Here is a 19,076-nt window from a genome sequence, read left to right as displayed (position 1 = left end):
ATTTCAACCACTTTTTGTTGATAAAGGAGATTCTTATTGTATGTGTGTGTGTGTGTGTGTGTGTGTGTGTGTACATGTGTGTGTATATATGTATGGAGGTCAGAGGAACTGTCTACTCTTAAGTGGCTCTGCGTGGGTGCTGGAAAATTAAACCCAGCCCTTCAGACTTTGCAAGTAAGAGTTTTTAATCACTGAGCCATCTCCCACACCCTTATAGTAGTAGTTTTAAGTGTGGGTTATGGCCAGTGACATCAACACTACCCAGAAACTTGCCAGAGATGCACATCCTAATCCTCACTCCAGACCTTCCTGACCTTGGAAACTCTGAAACTGAGGCCCAGCATTTGCATTCTAACAATTCCTGAAAGTGATGCTAATGCCCAGGGATATTCAAGATCCATTGTTTGCACTTAGCGTATGCTGGTGATCAATTGCTCTCTGAATGGATAAGAGGCCCATTCAATGGGAAGGAACTTATAGCTGGTACTTGGAACCAAGAATTCTATACAGACAAGGGTCATGGACTCCAGTGAGAGTCTCCCAGTAGTCTTTGGTCAAGAAGACAAGCTATACCCATCAAAAATCTCCTTTTGGGTGCTGGAGAGATGGCATACTGATTAAAGCACTTGCCTGCAAAGCCTAAGGACCCAGGTTCAATTCTGCAGTATCCATGTAAGCCAGATGCATAAGGTGGCACATGTGTCTGGAGGTTTTTTTTTTTTTTTTTTTTTTTTTTTTCCAGTGGCTGGAGGCCCTGATGCCCATTTTTTTTCTCTCTCTCTAATAAATGAATAAACTATTTTTTTAAATCTCTTTGTTTTTTTATTTACTCATATGTGTCACTTTGTGTCTAGATTTTCATAGATACTAGGAATCAAACCTGGGACTTAACCCAAGCTGTAAGCAGTCTCACTCTTGCTCATGCTGATCTGGAGCTCACTGTGTAGCCCAGGCTGCTCTCAAATTCACAGAAATCTTTCTATTGCAGTTCTCCTGAGTGCTGGGGTGAATGCCATGAGTCATTATATCTGTTTTTTGTTTGTTTGTTTGGTTGGTTGGTTGGTTTAGTTTTTCAAGGTGGAGTTTCCCTCTAGTCCAGGCTGACCTGGATTCACTATGAAGTCTCAGGGTGGTCACAAACTCACAGTGATACTTCTACTTCTGCCTCCTAAGGGCTGGGATTAAAGACATTCACCACCATGCCCAGCTTTAATATTTATTTATTTATTTGAGAGAAAGAATCAGAGAAAGAAAAGTTACACCAGGGCCTCCAGCCACTATAAGTGAACTTCAGACACATGTGCTACCTTGTACATCTGGCTTTACATGGGTACTGGGGTATCCAAACCTGGGTCCTCAGGTTTTTCAGACAAGTACCTTAACCATTAATCTATCTCTCCACCCCCCCCTCAAAAAAAAAATCTCTTAATTAACTCTGCCTATCCTCATTCTCTCATTTTCTATTGTAGAACCTGGCTTCTTTTTTATAGAAGGTAGAAAATGCCAAGGAGAACCAAAATCCATCAACAAGACAACAAAATATAGCTGACTTCCTATCATGAGATGAGCCATCTCTCACATATCAGCCAGAGTCCAGGTGAAACCACAGAGAAATTGGTAAGTTAAGCATGAGTGCTGCTCTCATGGTGAGCCTGACAACCTACACCAGGTAGATGGCGACAGACAGTGAGGACACTCAAAACATATCAAAGCAGAAATCCAGAAGTTGCTGAGAGCTCAACACTAAAGTAGACTTATAGCATACCCTCCAAGAGTCGGAGAACATTGCAGAAGAGGGGGCAGAAAGAATAGAAGAGCCACAGGGTGGGAAGGATTATCCAGAGGCATTGCCCCTCAAGGATGACTGACTGCTGCTCTCACAGCTCATAACCCACAACCCCACTGTGAATACCAGTAACCCCATTGGGGAGGGACCTCAGTGGAAGGGGCCAGAGATTAGAGGAATGGGGCTGACACATTATTTGTCCACACAGCAAAGTTTCTAATTAATAAAAATTAAATAAAAAGAACCACTGCTTGTGCTGGTCCCAGTTCAATTCCCATAGTTCCCATGTAAAGCCAGATGCACAAAGTGGCACATGCATCTGGAGATCTGGAGTTCATTTGCAGCAGCAACAGGACCTAGCATGCCCGTAGTCTGTTTTCCTCTCAAATGAATTGATTAATAAAGAAAAAAAAAATAAAGCAAGGAAGGAAATACTGCTGTAGAACCATAGACCTCAGGTCTGCTTTTGTATATAAGGTTTTGATATCAAACACACACATCCTTCATTTACATAACATCTATAGCAGTTTTAACACCTCAAGGGCAGAGCACTCATGCATGCAAAGCCCAACATATTTACTATCTGACACTTTATAGAAAATGATGCTGACCTCTTCTTTAGAGTACTGTGAAAAATAAATTACAAGGTTTTGTGATTGTGAAAAGAAATTTTGAAATATACTATTGAGAGTTTTCAAATTCTTCCCTGGTTCTCCCTGCCCCTGCATGGTCCATTAACCTGAGTCTAGCAGCAAATGCCCAGTATATGGTACTTATGGAACCTGCAGGTGCTGACTCTGTGTCAGACCACCTGGTTCTTCTTTGTCACTCAATTTCCACCTGTTTCATGACTTTGGGTGAGTTGTGCAGTAATTGTTAGATGCTGTGATTACTCCAAGCTATATCCACACACTCCAGAGACATTTTGAAAGAAAGTAAAACTGCTCCTCTGAATCCTGATTTCCTCATCCTCATTTAATGACTAGGGCAAATCTGAAGGTCCAAAGAAGCTTGGGGATTGGAGAGAGAGAAAGGATGTATGCCCATATAGCTTCTTCCTCCAGGAATCTACAAAAGAAGCCCGGGTAGTCTCCTCCCCTGGGCTTCACGCACTCTACCTCATCTTCTATACAAAGAAAGAGAACCCTGGTACTGGCCCTAAGGTCTAACAGAGTCCTCTTTAATTTAAGTCACTTTCTTTACAGGTCCAGGAGGATGGAGAGTATAATGCAGCAATGAAGACATTGGTCAGCTACAAAGTCATTGGGTTGTCACCTACATGTTATACCTTCAAAACCTGCTTCTTCCAAAAGAGAAAAACCTCCTTCCATCCTCCTCCTAAAAATCTGCTTCCAGTGGCTAGAGAGGAGGCTTAGTGGTTAAGGCATTTGCCTATGAAGCCAAAGAACCCAGGTTCAATTCCCCAAGACTCATGTAAACTGGTTATACAAGGGGCACATGCATCTGGAGTTTGTTTGCAGTGGCTACAGGCCCTGGCATGCTCATTCTGTGTATGTCTCTCTTCTCTGTCTCTCTGTCTCTGTCTCTGTCTCTCTCTCTTTGTGTGTGTGTGTGTGTGTGTCTATGTGTCTGTGTTTACAAATATATAAATTAATATTTTTAAAAAAATCTGCTTCCAGAGAAGGTGACTGCATTCTCACAAGGCCTCCTCACTCAGAAGGACCCTGTACTTGGTTAGATGCTCTGGCTTGCCCTCTTGTAATTTATAATTTGTGCCCAATGAACCCCATGTTTTCTCCTCTAGAGAAACTGGATTCTGATGGAGACACTTATCCACACCTGATGTCTCCTAAGGATTCTATGTAAGTATGAAGACATGTTTTTAAAATAAATAACATCAGCAAAAATCAAGAAAGACAAGTTAATTTTTAAGAAGGGATGCTTTCCTTCTGGTACATTCCAAAATAAAGATGTCTCAATGTTGGCCACAGGAGGGCGTGTTTGCTTCGTGGCAGAAGGGTGTGTTAAGCTGCACTGCCCAGGCTTGTTAGAGTTTTGAGGCCTTTGAGGCAAGGCCTCTGATTGTCATGTCAGAATCTTAATTATAACACTGCTTTCTCTTCTGAAGAGAATACCATAACAACAACGGGAAATTTTACCATTTTAAAGGTCAGCCTGGGCTATAGTGAGGCCTTACCTTGCAAAAACAAACAAGAAAAGAATTGCAGCAAGGTATGAACTCAGTTAAAAAACTAGGGTTCTGAAGATGCTTCAGTCAGTTAAAGTGCTTATAGAGAATGTGTGAGGACCTGAGTTCTGGAGGTGGAAACTGAGGATCCTCAGGGTAAGTTGACTATCTAGACTAACCAAATCTGTGAGCTCTGATTTCAATAGATGAGACAGAGAGTGAGCTAGAGAGAGACCTGATGCCAGTCTCGAATGTCCACATGCACATACATCTGCAAACACATACACTCACACATATACAAACATAACACACACATACACACAATAAGGAATAATGTAATTGTGATTTGTTCAGGCAAGTTCACTCATAATTTTAACAATATTCTCTTCTCTCAAACTATAAGTTGACCCAGGGCAGAATAAATATATTTTCTCAATGGATTCCCTAATATCTTAATGAATTGAAATTGCTCTTAAATAAAGTGGCAAAGGATGAAATCAAACAGAGAACCAATGCCTTTCCTTGTGGGACTCCTTAGGATAAGGCAAAATGGATCTGAGGGTTCCCTCAGATGTGTTTCCTCATCTGCTGAAGGCTCCAGCTGAACATACCCTCCTTGTTCCAATCCTATCACCCCTGTGTAAATAAACAGTGATGAAGTAAGATGAATGGATTGCTAAGGATACTGTCACTTTCTGAGACCAAGCTCTATTCTTAGGTAATAGGATCAGTCTTTCCAATATGAAAATGTCACTAGTACTAAAGTAACAATTCATCATAGGAAGGCATCCAAGTGGCCCTCACAGTCTCCTAAATGAGTTATTTTATATGGTGAAAGATTAGAAAGCATGCCTTCAGCTTTCTCTGGATTTCATTCATCTAACACTGCAAGCTCAGCAAAATTGCAGCACACAAAACAAATTTGTCTGAAAAGAGTGGCACAATTTTAAAAATGATACTAATGCCTGGGTTTCATTACAGAACGTGGTCGTCATTAGTCCACCATGATCCAGTTATCCTCGAGCCAACAACCTGAAAAGCTAACTCTCCAAGTTTCTTGTCTTGAACATGTTATTCAAGATGTACATGCAATAGGTGCATAATTTGCAATGTTGTTTTGTCAAAGCAAAACAAGTTAATTACATTTTTAAGTAGATGCTCACTACACAAGTACCTCAATTAACAATAACAGCTGGGCTAAGGACCCATGTTTGACTCTCCAGATCCCACGTTAGCCAGACGCACAAACATGAGGCAAGCGCAAGGTTGCACATGCTCACTAGGAGGCACAAATGCCTGGAGTTCGTTTGCAGTGGCTGAGGCCCCGGTGCACCAATTCTCTCTCTCTCTCTCTCTCTCTCTCTCTCCAATAAAAAGGAAGAAAAAAAAGACAACAGCTAATGAAAGTAGAACTAGTCTTACTCAAAAGGAATGTCAACATCAGTGTGTATACACAGAGAGTGGATGAGTTAGGTGTGCCTGCAGGAAGCCCACCAATGCCCTTCGTTTGTACTTGCTGTGAGCAGCCACCTCCCTTAACTCTGCCCTGGATCTGCACTAACCCACCATTGTGTCACCCAGGTGCTTCAATTGCACTTATGCCCCAAGCACAAGCGCCTATCATTGCAGCATCACCGGTGTACCTGAATTTCCACTTCTAAAGATCCTTCTGATTTCCTGCAGTCTAGCAGCTGGGGCCTGATTCCTCTCACCAGTGTCGATTACATGGCTGACATGGAACATTCTTCCACCAGCACACACAACTCTCTTGTGCCGCTGTCCTCCCATCAAATGCATCCTGTGAAACACCAAACCAGGATCCTTGAACTGACATTGCACTTTAAAAAATTGTTTATTCTTATTTACTTATTTGAGAGCGACAAAGAGGCATATTGATAGAGAACGGGTGCACCAGGGCTTCCAGCCTCTGCAAACAAACTCCAGATGCATGCGCCACCTTGTGTATCTGGCTTACGTGGATACTGGGAAATCGAACCTCATGGTCCTTGGGCTTCACAGGCCAGCGCTTAACCACTAAGCCATCTCTCCAGCACTGACATTGCTGAAGGTCATTCTAGTGCCTGCAGTATGGCAGGTTGGAGCAATCACAAAGTCTTGGGCTTTAGCCATAGCTGGTATCACAAGGATGATGAAAACCTGTTCGCCTTTGCTCAGTCAATCCTCTCTCATGACTCTTTAATACTATGCTCAATCCAAACACCTTACCATAGGCTCATTTCCTACACCTCCAAAAACAGGAGGCAGCAAAAGCCAAATCACACAAGCCAAATCCAGACGACTACCTGTTTTTAGAAAGTTTTATTGGAACGAAGTCCCATCCTCATTCACTTCAAAACTACAGAAGTGATCTCTGGAAGTACAGTCTTACTCAGTCATTTCTTTATTATCAGTGGCTGCTTTGATGGTACAAAGGGAAGGCAAGGTAGTCATGTTGGAGATTGTGTGCACCTAAATATTTATTATTTATATTATATATATGATAATACTGTATGTATTATATTATTTACATTATTATTATTTATTATATAAATATTAGGCTATCACTATCTTTCTCTTTATTGAAGAACTTCATCAACTCTTATTCCCAAGCAAAACCATTCAGCATTGCTTCCTGCATGCTCCCATCCAACCCATTAAATAATTAGGGTCTGTCCTTAGCCCTGCCCATCAGTATCCATGGATAAGGAATCCCTTCCCATGGAAGTAGTAGTCTGTCTTCATCCACTTCTTCTCCACTGTTATTTTCTTTGGCTTATACATCTATTCAAGCCTCCTAATATGAAATGCCTTCCATTGGTCCTCCAATGTTCACAAGCTTCAACCTCTCTCTGCTTGTTCTTCTCAGTTCCCGTACAAGGGTCTTATATACTTCCTGTCACTATCTCATCCCCCCTTTCCTCTGGAAGCACTCAGAATTTGGTTCTAATTCCACCAAAACTGATTTTGTGTATTATCACTTACTATAAAATGTAGAGAACCATTTTTGGTCCATTTTATAGTGACTTCCTAGCTGTGTATACTTCCATTGGCCTGTGCTCTGTATGGACATTCTAGATTCATCTCCCGCTGCTACCACGTCTTTCCTACTTTCCCTTCTAGCTTATATACACTCTATGTTCCTTACATACACTCTCCTATGTCCACACTTTAATATTTAAGAGAAAGCAGTGCCAGCCATGATCCACTGTTACCTATTTCCGTCCACTGTGTATGTGTGTTGTGGTGTATGCACTTGTTATGTGCAGATAGGTGTGCTCTGTTGCATGCACATGCAAAGCCTAGAAGCAAAAGACAACAACAACAACAACAAAAAAAAACAGGTATTCTCTATTCCTCGCCTATGTGTTTCCTTGAGATAGAGTCTTTCACTAAATTCAGAGCTAATGTTTTCTGTCAAATGACTGACCACTAAGCTCCAGAAATCCTTCATTTTCTGCTGCCCACAGGACCGTGCCTACAGGCATGTGTGGCCACATACAACTGTTTATGCAGGTTCTGGGAATCAAACTCAGGGCAAATCAGACCCTGTGAGGACATCATGCTTGCACCATAAGTGTTCCTACCCCTTGAGCCATCTCCCCTACCCTTTCTCTCTCTTGGATGTTGATTGCTGCATATACATGATGACCCTCATCATCCCCAGTCTTAGCACTCTTTCAGATTAATATATCTCACTGCCTGCTGAGAAGATTCTATGTGAATTTACCACAGCTAGCTCAAGTTGCCCACATCCAGAAAAACACATTTCCTCAACTTCCTTCCAGAACTGCTCTTCCTGGCCTCAGTCAAGAATCTACCAATCCTGCCGGGTGTGGGGGTGCACGCCTTTAATCCCAGCACTCGGGAGGCAGAGGTAGAAGAATCGCCGTGAGTTCGAGGCCACCTTGAGACTCCATAGTGAATTCCAGGTCAGCCTGGGCCAGAATGAGAATGAGACCCTACCTCAAACAACCAAAAAAAAAAAAAAAAAGAATCTACCAATCCTGAAGGCAGAAGCTTTGGGCAGCCCTCTTCTTCTTGTCAAGCAATACAGCCTGCAGTTTCTTTCCGACCTATTATAAATATGTCATTTCTTTGGCCTGTTGTCTGAGCTTTGTCTGGAGTTAAAAAGACATTTGTTCACGTCTTCCCAGGAAAAGTCAGCAGCCCTACACTGAAATAGAATGTCTGAGTAAATCATCCCTCCATGGTCCCTGGCTAGATGCCCTGACCCCAAGTCTAGAATGACTGGAGAGGGAAGGCATCTGAATTCCTCTGCCTTTCTGCTTTAGTGATCTGGAGGCAGAAGAGTAAGGTGGAGAGTGAGGTCTGGAAGACAGAAGGTGTTGTGAAAAGTCTTACAAAATGAGCATACCAGAAAAGCAAGCTGACAAAGAGGAAGGCTGGAAACAACCAACCAACACCCACATACACCTCTCACCCCTGAACTGAAACAATCACTGATGCCTGAGGGTAACCTGTGGCTTGATATAAAAACAAACGAACAACAACAACAAAAAAAGACACAGCCTGGGTGAATATTTCAGATGCTGATGAGACACTTGGCACATGGATTTGTCTTTATACCTACATGTAACAGAGTGCATGCTCTTGCTTAAAAGCCCATGCTATGCCAATGAACCAAGAAGCTGATGCTACACAAATGAGTCAAAAAGCCCATGCTGTGGGAACACAAAAGTCCAGATTCTTTGTACACCAGCACTGTTTGAGCTACTAAACTTTCTCTTTTGGCTCTAGCCCACTCTGTGCCAACTTTTAATAAATTCTCTGCTGGAACTGTGTGTCGCTGTTCAGTGCCTTTGTTCCGAACCTCTGAGGGTGCCCACCTAACCTCATTATTCACCTCATACCTCAACTTGCAGCATACCTCTGTGAAAAAAGCCCTAAGATGCTACATCTTCTAGACTCTTGACTAGCACTGTCTCCTTGACCCTATAGATATGTGTCACATTGCCTGTTCACTTGTTCTATAGAAACCCAAGCATAAGGGCTGAGGGAGATGGCTCAGTGGTTAAGGTGGAAACCTGATGATTGGAGTTTAGATCTTCAGAACTCACAGACAGCCTGGTATAAGTTGCATAGATGTCTATAATCCCGACATTCCTATGGCAAAGGAGGGTGGCATCAAGAGATTCCCAAAGCTCCCAAGCCAACTAGTATGACATTCACACTGGCAAAACAAGAAAGAGCCTGTCTAGCCGGGTGCAGTGGCACACGCCTTTAATCACAGCACTTGGGAGGCAGAGGTAGGACGATCTCCATGAGTTTGAGGCCACCCTGAGACTACATAGTGAGTTTCAGGTCAGCCTGGGCTAGAGTAAGACCCTACCTTGAAAACTACATAACAAAACAAACAAAAAGGAAAGACCCTGCCCAGAACAAGGTAAGACAAGGACAGATGTACTGAGGTTGTCCTCTGTCTTCCACATATGTGCCATGGCATACATGCCCCTACACACACACAGCATATACAGAGAAAGAGAAGGAGGAGGAGAAAACCCACCATATGTCAAGGAATATGAGCTATCATCCTACTACCTCCCCTGTCACCAGACCCAGACAAGCCTCAAACCTCATACGGTTCAATGCAGCCTGGAGAGAAGTCTGCCAGGGGCTTCTAGAAAAGCAGGGCCCTCCCTAACAAAAGTATTTCAGTCTGTCTACACTTCACTGAGTTACCCCAGAGTAATCATATGGCTTTGGCAGTTCACTTCATTAGCTGTTCTCCTGCCTGCTGGAATCACCTCCACTCTGATGGAGTCTGGCCATGCTCCAAATCAGTGAGCCCAGAAATAGTCGACTGCCCTTTGGACAATGTCCAAATGTTTTAGATTGTATAAAATCTTGGACATAGCCCAATTACAAGGTCAGTTAAGAAAAAAAAATCCTTTCAAAAAAGATTTTTCTGTGTTCTAATGTTTCTACCTGCATGAAAACTAGCTTCATTTCTTTTCAAAGACGGCAATGAATCTTTGGGAGAAAAATAGACTTAACAAGATGGTGAGAAGATAGTCCAATACTCAGTACTGGACAAGGCATCCCCATCACACCTACCAGGATGCAGGGGGCATTGAGGAGTAGGTGGTAGGAAGAAAATGAGTGCTGCTCTTACTGCTAGCCAGAGAAGCTTCTGTATGGAGATGGCAGTAGATACAGATAAAACTAAAGACTCATCAAACTGCTTAAAATAAGAGGTTGATGAGAGCTCAATGCCAAATGAGTCATCTTTCTATACCTTCCAAGACTCAAGGAACACTATGGAAGAGGGAGTAGAAAGAATGTAAGAGTTATAGGATGGCAAGGAGTTCTCTGGGTCACTGTTCTCCAAATATGAACTGATCCGTACATTCATGATCTCAAAATAGAGGTTGTTACCCCACAAGACCTGCACAATATTGAGTCCATCAACAATTTGACTTAGAGATGGAGGAGGACCAAAAGAATTAAGACATCAAAACAGAAGGACTACTTGCAAAAAGGCAGGGGCTCAGTGGGAAGTATGGGAGGTGGACAAAGGAGAGGAATAGGTGGGCTGGAGGGATTGCTTTGTGGTTAAGGTGCTTGCTTACAGAGCCAAAGGACCCAGGTTCGATTCCCCAAGACCCATGTAAACCAGATGTACAAGGTGGAACATGCATCTGAAGTTTATTTTCAGTGGCTACAGGCCTCGGCATGCCCATTCTCTCCCTCTCTCTCTCTCTCTCTGTTTCACAAATGAATAAAAAAATAAAAATAAAAAGAGAGCAGTAGAAGGGTAATCTGATCAAATTATAATATAGTTATGTATTAAAATCCTCAAAAAAATGCTTAAAAAAGAGAGACCATTAGCTTCAAATCAACCTATTACTCCAATGCAGACCTACTTCCATCCTCAGTCAAATGGTTAGGCTATGTAATCACTAAATTTACTCCAAACTGGACACATTACCATTTTAGGAATAATCCTCAAACAAGTTATATTTTATTTAAGAATAGATGCAAGCCTGGCATGCTGGTGCAAGCCTTTAATTCAAGCACTCAGGAGGCAGAGGTAGGAGGATCACTGTTTGTTCAAGGCCACCCTGAGACTACGCAGTGAATTCCAGGTCAGCCTAAGCTAGAGTGAGACCCTACCTCTAAAAGCCAAAAAAAAAAAAAAAAAAAAAAGAAAGAAAAAGAAAAGAAAAGAAAGAAAAGAAAAAATAAGAAAAGAAGAAATGCAAATATTACATAGTCTTGCATATGTACAAAGAGAACATTTTGATGGCTATAGAAAAATCAGTTAATTCTTCTGAGGGGAATGGGAGGCAGCTTGGAGCCATTTTGAACTCATGTACTAGGAGAATGTTTTTAGCTATAGTATATTGCTTTCTCAAATCAAGGAAACAGTAGTAGTGGAGCTAGAGCAATGGCTTAGTGGGTAATATACTTGCCTCACAAGCATGATGAGCTGGGTTTGGATCCATGGTACCCACATTAATAACTGGTATGGTAGTACATACCCATTACCCCAGTTCTAGGGAGGCAAGAAATCCCTAGGGCTTGTGAGCTCCAGGCCAATGAGAGACCCTGTCTCAAAAAGAAACGATGGTACCTGAGGAAGAGCATCCAAGATTAGCTTCTGGTTTCCACACTCATGCATACACAGCTGTATGCACTCCTGCACACACATACACCCACACACCTCCAAACATGCATACACACATGCACGTATACCACACAATGGCTTAAAAAGCAGTAGTCAAGACTGGAGCAATTGCTTAGTGGTTAAGGTGCTTGTCTGTGAAGCCTAAAGACCCATGTTCACCTCTCCACATCCCAAGTAAGCCAGACTGACAAGGGTGAGAGAAGCACAAGGTTGTGCAACCCCACTAGGTGGTGCAAGTGTCTGGAGTTCAAATGCAGTGGCTGAGCCCCTGGCACGCTAATTATCTCTCTCTCTAAAATAATTTTTTTAAAAGCCATAGTCAGTAGAAACATGCCATGTCAATCCTCCACCATTTAATTTTGCACACCTCTAGAATACTTGCCATTTGATGGGTATTTTTCTTATGTCCCTTCCCCTTAAATTTCACTTCAGCTGCAAATTGTGTATTGTTTGCATTATCAGGTGATTTCAAGAAGTTAAGTGACTTACTTGAGTCCCTCAGTTTATGAACTTGGCAGCCATAGAACACTTATATATCAAGAGTGTTCAAATATAGGTGGATGTAGGCATAGGTTCCAGTCAGTACTTACCCAGAACAATGAAAAAGTTACCTTGAGGCTGGAGAGCTGGCTTACTGATTAAGTGTTTGCCTGTAAAGCCTAAGGACCCACGTTCAAGGCTCAATTTCCCAGGACCCACGAAAGCCAGAGTAAGCCAGATGCCCAAGCTGGCACATGCATCTGGAGTTCATTTGCAGTGGTTGGAGGCCCTAGTGTGCCCATTCTTTCTCTCTCTCAATCCCCCCCTCTCTCTCCCTCTTTCTCTCTCTGTCTTTCCCTCTCAAATAAATAAATATAAATAAACAATAAAAAAAAAACATTACCTTGGCTGGGGACATAGCAAGCGGTTTGAGAGTGGAGGGTTAAGGAGCACCTTCTGGTTTTTATTCCTCCTCAGGTGGGGCAGAGACAGTTGCTCCACCTCTTCTTGGCTCTTCTCTCTTTAGGATGAGGTTGTTTCCTATAAATTCCTATGGTTTCCTGCCTAAAAAACTTTTTCTTCTTTTTATTTATTGATTTATATATTTGTAAGGAGAGAAAGATAGAGGGAAGAGTGACAGACAGATTGAGAATGGGTGGGCCAGGGTCTGCAGCCACCACAAACTCCAGACACATGTGTCATCTTGGGCATCTGGCTTGCATGCATGCTGAGGATTGTACCTGAGTTCTTAGGCTTCTCATGTATGTGCATTAACTGCTAAGCTACCTCTCCAGCCCCCAAAAGACTTTTTTTCTGGTTGTAAGGGAATATTTTACTATTTTACAAGCTATAGTGCTGAACACATGGAAGCAGCATTAAGCCAATGACAAAGGAATCCCAAGCCCCTAGATTATGTGGTTAGGATAGTTCACATCATGACTGGCATTCTTGGACCCGGGTGACATTCTGAGTAGGCAAGCCTGGCAGAATCCAGAATTTCCCTTCTACATGCACACAAACAGTCCAACAGCTCTGGACCATTTCAGCATATTGCAGATGGCCTTGGGCATTGGAAGAAGCATCATGTCTACCTTTGATTCCCTCCTGGGAATGAAGTGTTGGGCCATGAGTGCAGCCAAACTATGCCAAGGCCATCTGTGGGGTACTTTCAAATGCACTATTCCAGTGCTGGATCTATCCCAAGATGCAGCCAAACTATTTCTCTCTCCCTTCATCCCTTCACCTTTATTAATTTTGAAAGAGATTCTGATGTTCCCAGCAAAATGAACAAACATTTCTGGGAATTGCTTACTTCAGAAACAGCAGCTCAGCAAAAGACAAATGCCCAAGAAATTTCACCTGACACAGTCCTCACAGATAGGCTTCATTATACTAGGAAAGAAATGATAGCAGGAAGGACTGGGAAGATAGCTTAGCCAGGAAAGTGACTTAAAAGAATGAGGACTGGAGTTGAATGCCCAGATCCTACATTTCAATTGTTGTGGCCCAGGGCTAGGGTGGAAGTGGTAGGATGATTCCCGGGGCTCACTGGCCAGCCAGTTGACTTAGAAAGCTCCATTCAGTAATATAACATGTCTTGAAGGGAGGTGGACAGAATTGCTCATGGGCCAAGTAGACTGGCTGGCCAGTGAACCCTAGAGATCCTGCTGTTTCTGCCCCCATAATCTTAAAGATTTCCATAGCTCCCTTCAGAAAAGAGAGACACAGAGAGAGAGATTTAGTCCTTCTGTGAACTTGCACAGAATCTGAACACCCTGCTGGTTCATGGTTCACACTTCAGCCATACTGCCTTTAAGATTAACTGTGGAGCTGGGGAGATGGATCAGTGGCTAAAATGTTCGTAACACAAGCACAACGTGGTAATTTGACTGTGATAGTGTAAATGTTTGGCCCCATAGACTCAGTCATTTTTTTATTTATTTTTATTTATTTATTAGAGTCAGAGAGAGAGAGAGAGAGAGGGAGAGAGGGTGAGTGAGAATGGGGGCACCAGGGCTTCCAGCCTCTGCAAACGAACTCCAGACACATGCGCCCCCTTGTGTATCTGGCTAACGTGGGTCCTGGGGAATTGAACCTGGGTCCTTTGGCTTTACAGGCAAGTGCCTTAACTGCTAAGCCATCCTTCCATCCCAATTCAGTCATTTTTGATTAAACTTACTACTTGAGCCCCTAATAGACATATTCCTACCAGAAGGGGTATGTCACAGGGGCTGATCTGAATTCCAGCCCTAAGGTATGTTGAGAGTAGTTGTGAACTTTGGCAGTTGGCATTTGTGGTATTGGCTGTTGGTGGTGTCTCTGCTTGGATCTATAAATGGGAGCAAGGTTTTTCCACCACTGATGGAACTTCCCCTGGATCTATTTCCCCAGCCCCACAGTTAATAAATCCCTTCCTCCCGTTGGATGTTTGTCCCAGCAACATGGAGCTGACTATGCCACATGAGGACCTGAATTCAGATCCCATCCCTAGCACTCATGTAAAAGCCTGGAAGGTTGTAGCATGCCCCTGTATTTCCAGGGCCTGAAAGGCACGATGGGAGAACCCTTGGGGCTTGCTGGATAGCTAGTATAGCCAAATTAGTAAGCTTTGTTGTTTGCTGTCGCTATTTTTGAGGGTGGGTCTCACTGTAGCCCAGGCTGACCTGGAACTCACTTTGCAGCTCCAGGCTGATCTTGAACTCATGGCAATCCTTAAAGGTGTGAGCCACCATGCCTGGGAAATTGGTGAGCCCTGGGTTCAGTGAGAAACTCTTGTCTCAATAAATAAGATGAACAGCAATGGAGGAATGGAGGGGATACCCAAAATCAACCTCTGACCTCCCCAAGCACACATTCTCACACACACACACACATACACACACACACGCACATATGTGCAGCCACACACATATGAACACATATAAATACACATGAAAAAATATTACCTGACCGGTAGTTGTGGCTGAGCGGTTAAGGCGATGGACTAGAAAAAAGTATTACCTATGTGCTAGAGGACTTGTTGGTGACACCCGGCCACTCGCAAATCTAATTCACTTCACCAGCAGTTAGTGAGCACCTACCAGGTGGCAGCCACTGTGAAACACGGGAAGACAGAAAAATGGGGAGACAGAATGAGTAAGGAAAGGCCCCTATGTCCATTATTTTGTGTGGAAGAGAGATGTGGCCATGGGGCTGGAGAGATGGCTTAGTGGTTAAGCACTTGCTGCGAAGCCTAAGGACCCTGGTTCAAGGCTCAAATACCCAGGATCCACATTAGCCAGATGCACAAGGGGGCACATGTGTCTGGAGTTCGTTTGCAGTGGCTGGAGGGCCTGGTGCCCCCATTCTCTCTGTCTCATTCTCTATCTGCCTCTTTCTCTCTCTGTCTGTCGTTCTTAAATAAATAAATAAAAAGAGAGATGTGGCCATGAGGAAGACAGCAAAGGAAGATGAGCTGAGAACTAGCATCCAAAGAGGCAGGCAGACATGGCAAGACAGAAGCAATGGAAGGTAGGTGACCTTAGAACGGGGCAATCAATGGTGAGTAACACCATAGAGGGGTCAGAGCAGAGAGGGGGAGCTGTTAATGTGAAATAGTCCACAAAGAGGACACAGACACTCCCCATTTCCCAGCCTTCCTTACAGTTAGTTGAGTCATGTGATAGTCAGGTGAACAAAGAAATATGGGAGGAAATGATGTCTGCCTAATTGTAAAACTCCCTGCATGATCCTTTCCTGCCTCTCCCAGCTTAGTAGCTGGCTGAATGCAAAGCACCCAGGACAGAACTATGGGGGGGGGACTCGAACCTGACTCACCCCTAAGACAAGTTCCCCAAGAGCATCAATCAGACTACATTAGATTATGACAGGAGCAAGAAGTGCAAGTTGGCGCTGGAGAGATGGCTTAGTGGTTAAGCCCTTGCCTGTGAAGCCTAAGGACCCTGGTTCGAGGCTCGATTCCCCAGGACCCACGTTAGCCAAATGCACAAGGTGGCGCATGGAGTTCATTTGCAGTGGCTGGAGGCCCTGGCATGTCCTTTCTCTATCTGCCTCTTTCTCGCTCTGTCTGTCGCTCTCAAATAAATAAATAAAAATAAACCAAACAGTAAAAAAAAAAAATAAAAGAAGTGCAGGTTTTGGTGGGGGTGATCCCTGAGGACCTATTGGTTGTTTCTTTCTGTTAGGGTTAGTCATTCTAATATAGCAACGGTGACAGAGAAGAGCTTTACCAAGAGTGTGGCAAGATAGTTGAAATGGGCTTCGAAACTAAAGGACTAATGGCTTGGAGATGCTGGTTTGAGATGTCATAAAACGGGAGAGGAGAGCTAAGAGTAGAATAGCTTGAGCGGGAGGCATCACTGTGAATTAACTTTTCTTAAATTTTATTTATTGGGCTGGAGAGATGGCTTAGCGGTTAAGCGCTTGCCTGTGAAGCCTAAAGACCCCGGTTGGAGGCTCGGTTCCCCAGGTCCCAAGTTAGCCAGATGCACAAGGGGGCACACGCGTCTGGAGTTCGTTTGCAGTGGCTGGAAGCCCTGGCACGCCTATTCTCTCTATCTGTCTTTCTCTCTGTGTCTGTCACTCTCAAATAAATAAATAAAAATTTTATTTATTTATTAGAGAGAGAAGGATACAGTCAGAGAGAGAGAGCAAGAGAACGCCGGGGCCTCCAGCCACCGCAAACGAACTCCAAATGCATGTATCCCCTTGTGCATCTGGCTTATGTGGGACCTGGGGAATTGAGCCTAGAACCAGGGCCCTTAGGCTTCACAGGCAAGCGCTTAATCGCTAAGGCATCGCTCCAGCGTGTGAATTAACTTTTTCAGAAAAGAGAGACTTAAACATCTGCATCTTCATGCTGAGTGTGAAACATAGGAGGCATTACATGGATCTGCAGCATTAACTAATCCATTTGTGCATAACTGAATGAAAATATATGATGTTAAGCCTTGTTACTTTTCAGACAACTCTCAGGACTACTGAGTTGGGGAAAGGGAAAACCTAGGAAGTTCATGTAAAGAATTCTTTCTTTAGGGGTAGCACATGATAGATGAGAGGAGTCTCAGTTTTGTTAAAGGCCAAAACAAAAAGTCTGGCAGAAAGGTTGAGTCACCTCTAGGCCACAGGATCATTAGTCCTCTTAACAGACAGGGCTGAGCATGAGATTTTGAGACTGGTGACCTGTTTAAAGGAAAGATCCAGAAGATGGTGTCCTGCATGCAATCCACCCTAGGATCCTCAATTGTCCCACAACAAGTTTCTTGGGACCAAGTATGCAAGAGTTACTCTGGCCTGCACTCATTTTCTCATGTCTTTCAGAATAGTCAACTGCTTTTCAAAATACTCAGAGGTTGCTCTCAAAACATAAGGAAAACAAGGGCTGCAGAGGTTGCTCAGTGGGTAAAGCACGGCCTTGCCAGCCTGATGACATGAGCTCTGGTCCCTAGCACTGACTTCAATGCTGGCTTGGCATGGCAACCCACCTGGATCCATGTGCTTGGGAGGCAGAGACAGGGCAAGATGACTAGGTAAACTAGCAGATTTGCCAACTTCTGGGTTCACGTAATGACACCCTAACTCTGTAAATAATGTAAACAGTGATCAAAAACAATTGGAATCAAACTCTGGCCTGCACACACCCACACATGAATGTGTACTCATGTGCATATGAATACATGTACACATCCAAAAAAATATAGAGAATAAGGAAAGCATACTAACATTTGGGTGTAGGTGACTCTTTAGGGGCTATTGAGGTGTGAAGGAAGGGAAGACTTTAAGGCAGGTTCCTAGAGCCCTTTCCCTCCTCTTTAGTAAACCTGGTAGCATGTGGTATATACAGACAAAGCCCTTTGCTCTAACACCTAGCAATTATCACAGGCAGTTTACTGCATGGGGAGATCTGTATGTAGGAAGTCTACTGGCAAGAGCCCTGAGGAACATTTCTAGACAAGCAAAGGAATGAGACTGAATAAATAGGATTTGAGCCACAGTATAATTACAACCAACACTCAGGTGATCCCAGAGGAAGTCCAGAGGAATTCTAGACCCAAATCTAGGCAAAGATGGCCTTTGTACCCCCCATATGAATTATTAGAGGTGGGCTGCCCAAGAAAGGGATCATGAACCTGGAGAAATGATCTCAATTCAGTCAAGAACACTCTCTGGTGGGGACCACAGCTAGAAAGTGTCATTTGCCAACATGTCCAGGAGTGGAAAAAATGAATTCTTCAGTCCTGGGGAAGACTGTTTGTCAACTTGACAGGATTTAAGATTGCCATTGAAACAAATCTCTGGTCATGTCTGTGACAGAATTTTTTTTTAGGTTTGTGGACCCACCCTAACTGTGGACAGCAACATCCCATGGGCTGGGTCCCTGGAGTATACAAAAAGAATAAAACAGGGCTGGAGAGATGGCTTAGCAGTTAAGCGCTTGCCTGTGAAGCCTAAGGACCCCGGTTCGAGGCTCGGTTCCCCAGGTCCCACATTAGCCAGATGCACAGGGGGGTGCATGCGTCTGGAGTTCGTTTGCAGTGGCTGGAAGCCCTGGCATGCCCATTCTCTCTCTCTCCCTCTATCTGTCTTTCTCTCTGTGTCTGTCACTCTCAAATAAATAAATAAATAAAAATTTAAAAAAATTAATAAAAAAAGAATAAAACATTCAATTGTCATCACTCACTAGGTTCTCTCTGCTGATGTAAGGAGGTGATGACTGGCTTCCTGCTCAAGCCTGACAAGCTTTTCCCACCATGATGGACTCTACCCTTTGGGACTGTAAGCCAAAATAAAGTGTTTCCTTCCCTAAGTTGATTCTGGTCAGGTATATATTCACAACAATGAGAAAATAACACACCATTTATACAATAAGAAAATATTAATGGATAGAGGTAAAAGTTGCTTTTTTTTTCCAATGAGGACACTTAAATAGAAATCAAAGAACAAAGGGCCTAGAGCAAAGTGCTGAGAAACCCCAACACTGAAGAAAAGAAAACAAGGGCTTGGAATGAGGCTCA

This window comes from Jaculus jaculus, chromosome X, assembly GCF_020740685.1.
Source record: "Jaculus jaculus isolate mJacJac1 chromosome X, mJacJac1.mat.Y.cur, whole genome shotgun sequence".
Classification (NCBI taxonomy): Eukaryota; Metazoa; Chordata; class Mammalia; order Rodentia; family Dipodidae; genus Jaculus; species Jaculus jaculus.
This window is presented reverse-complemented; position numbering follows the sequence as displayed.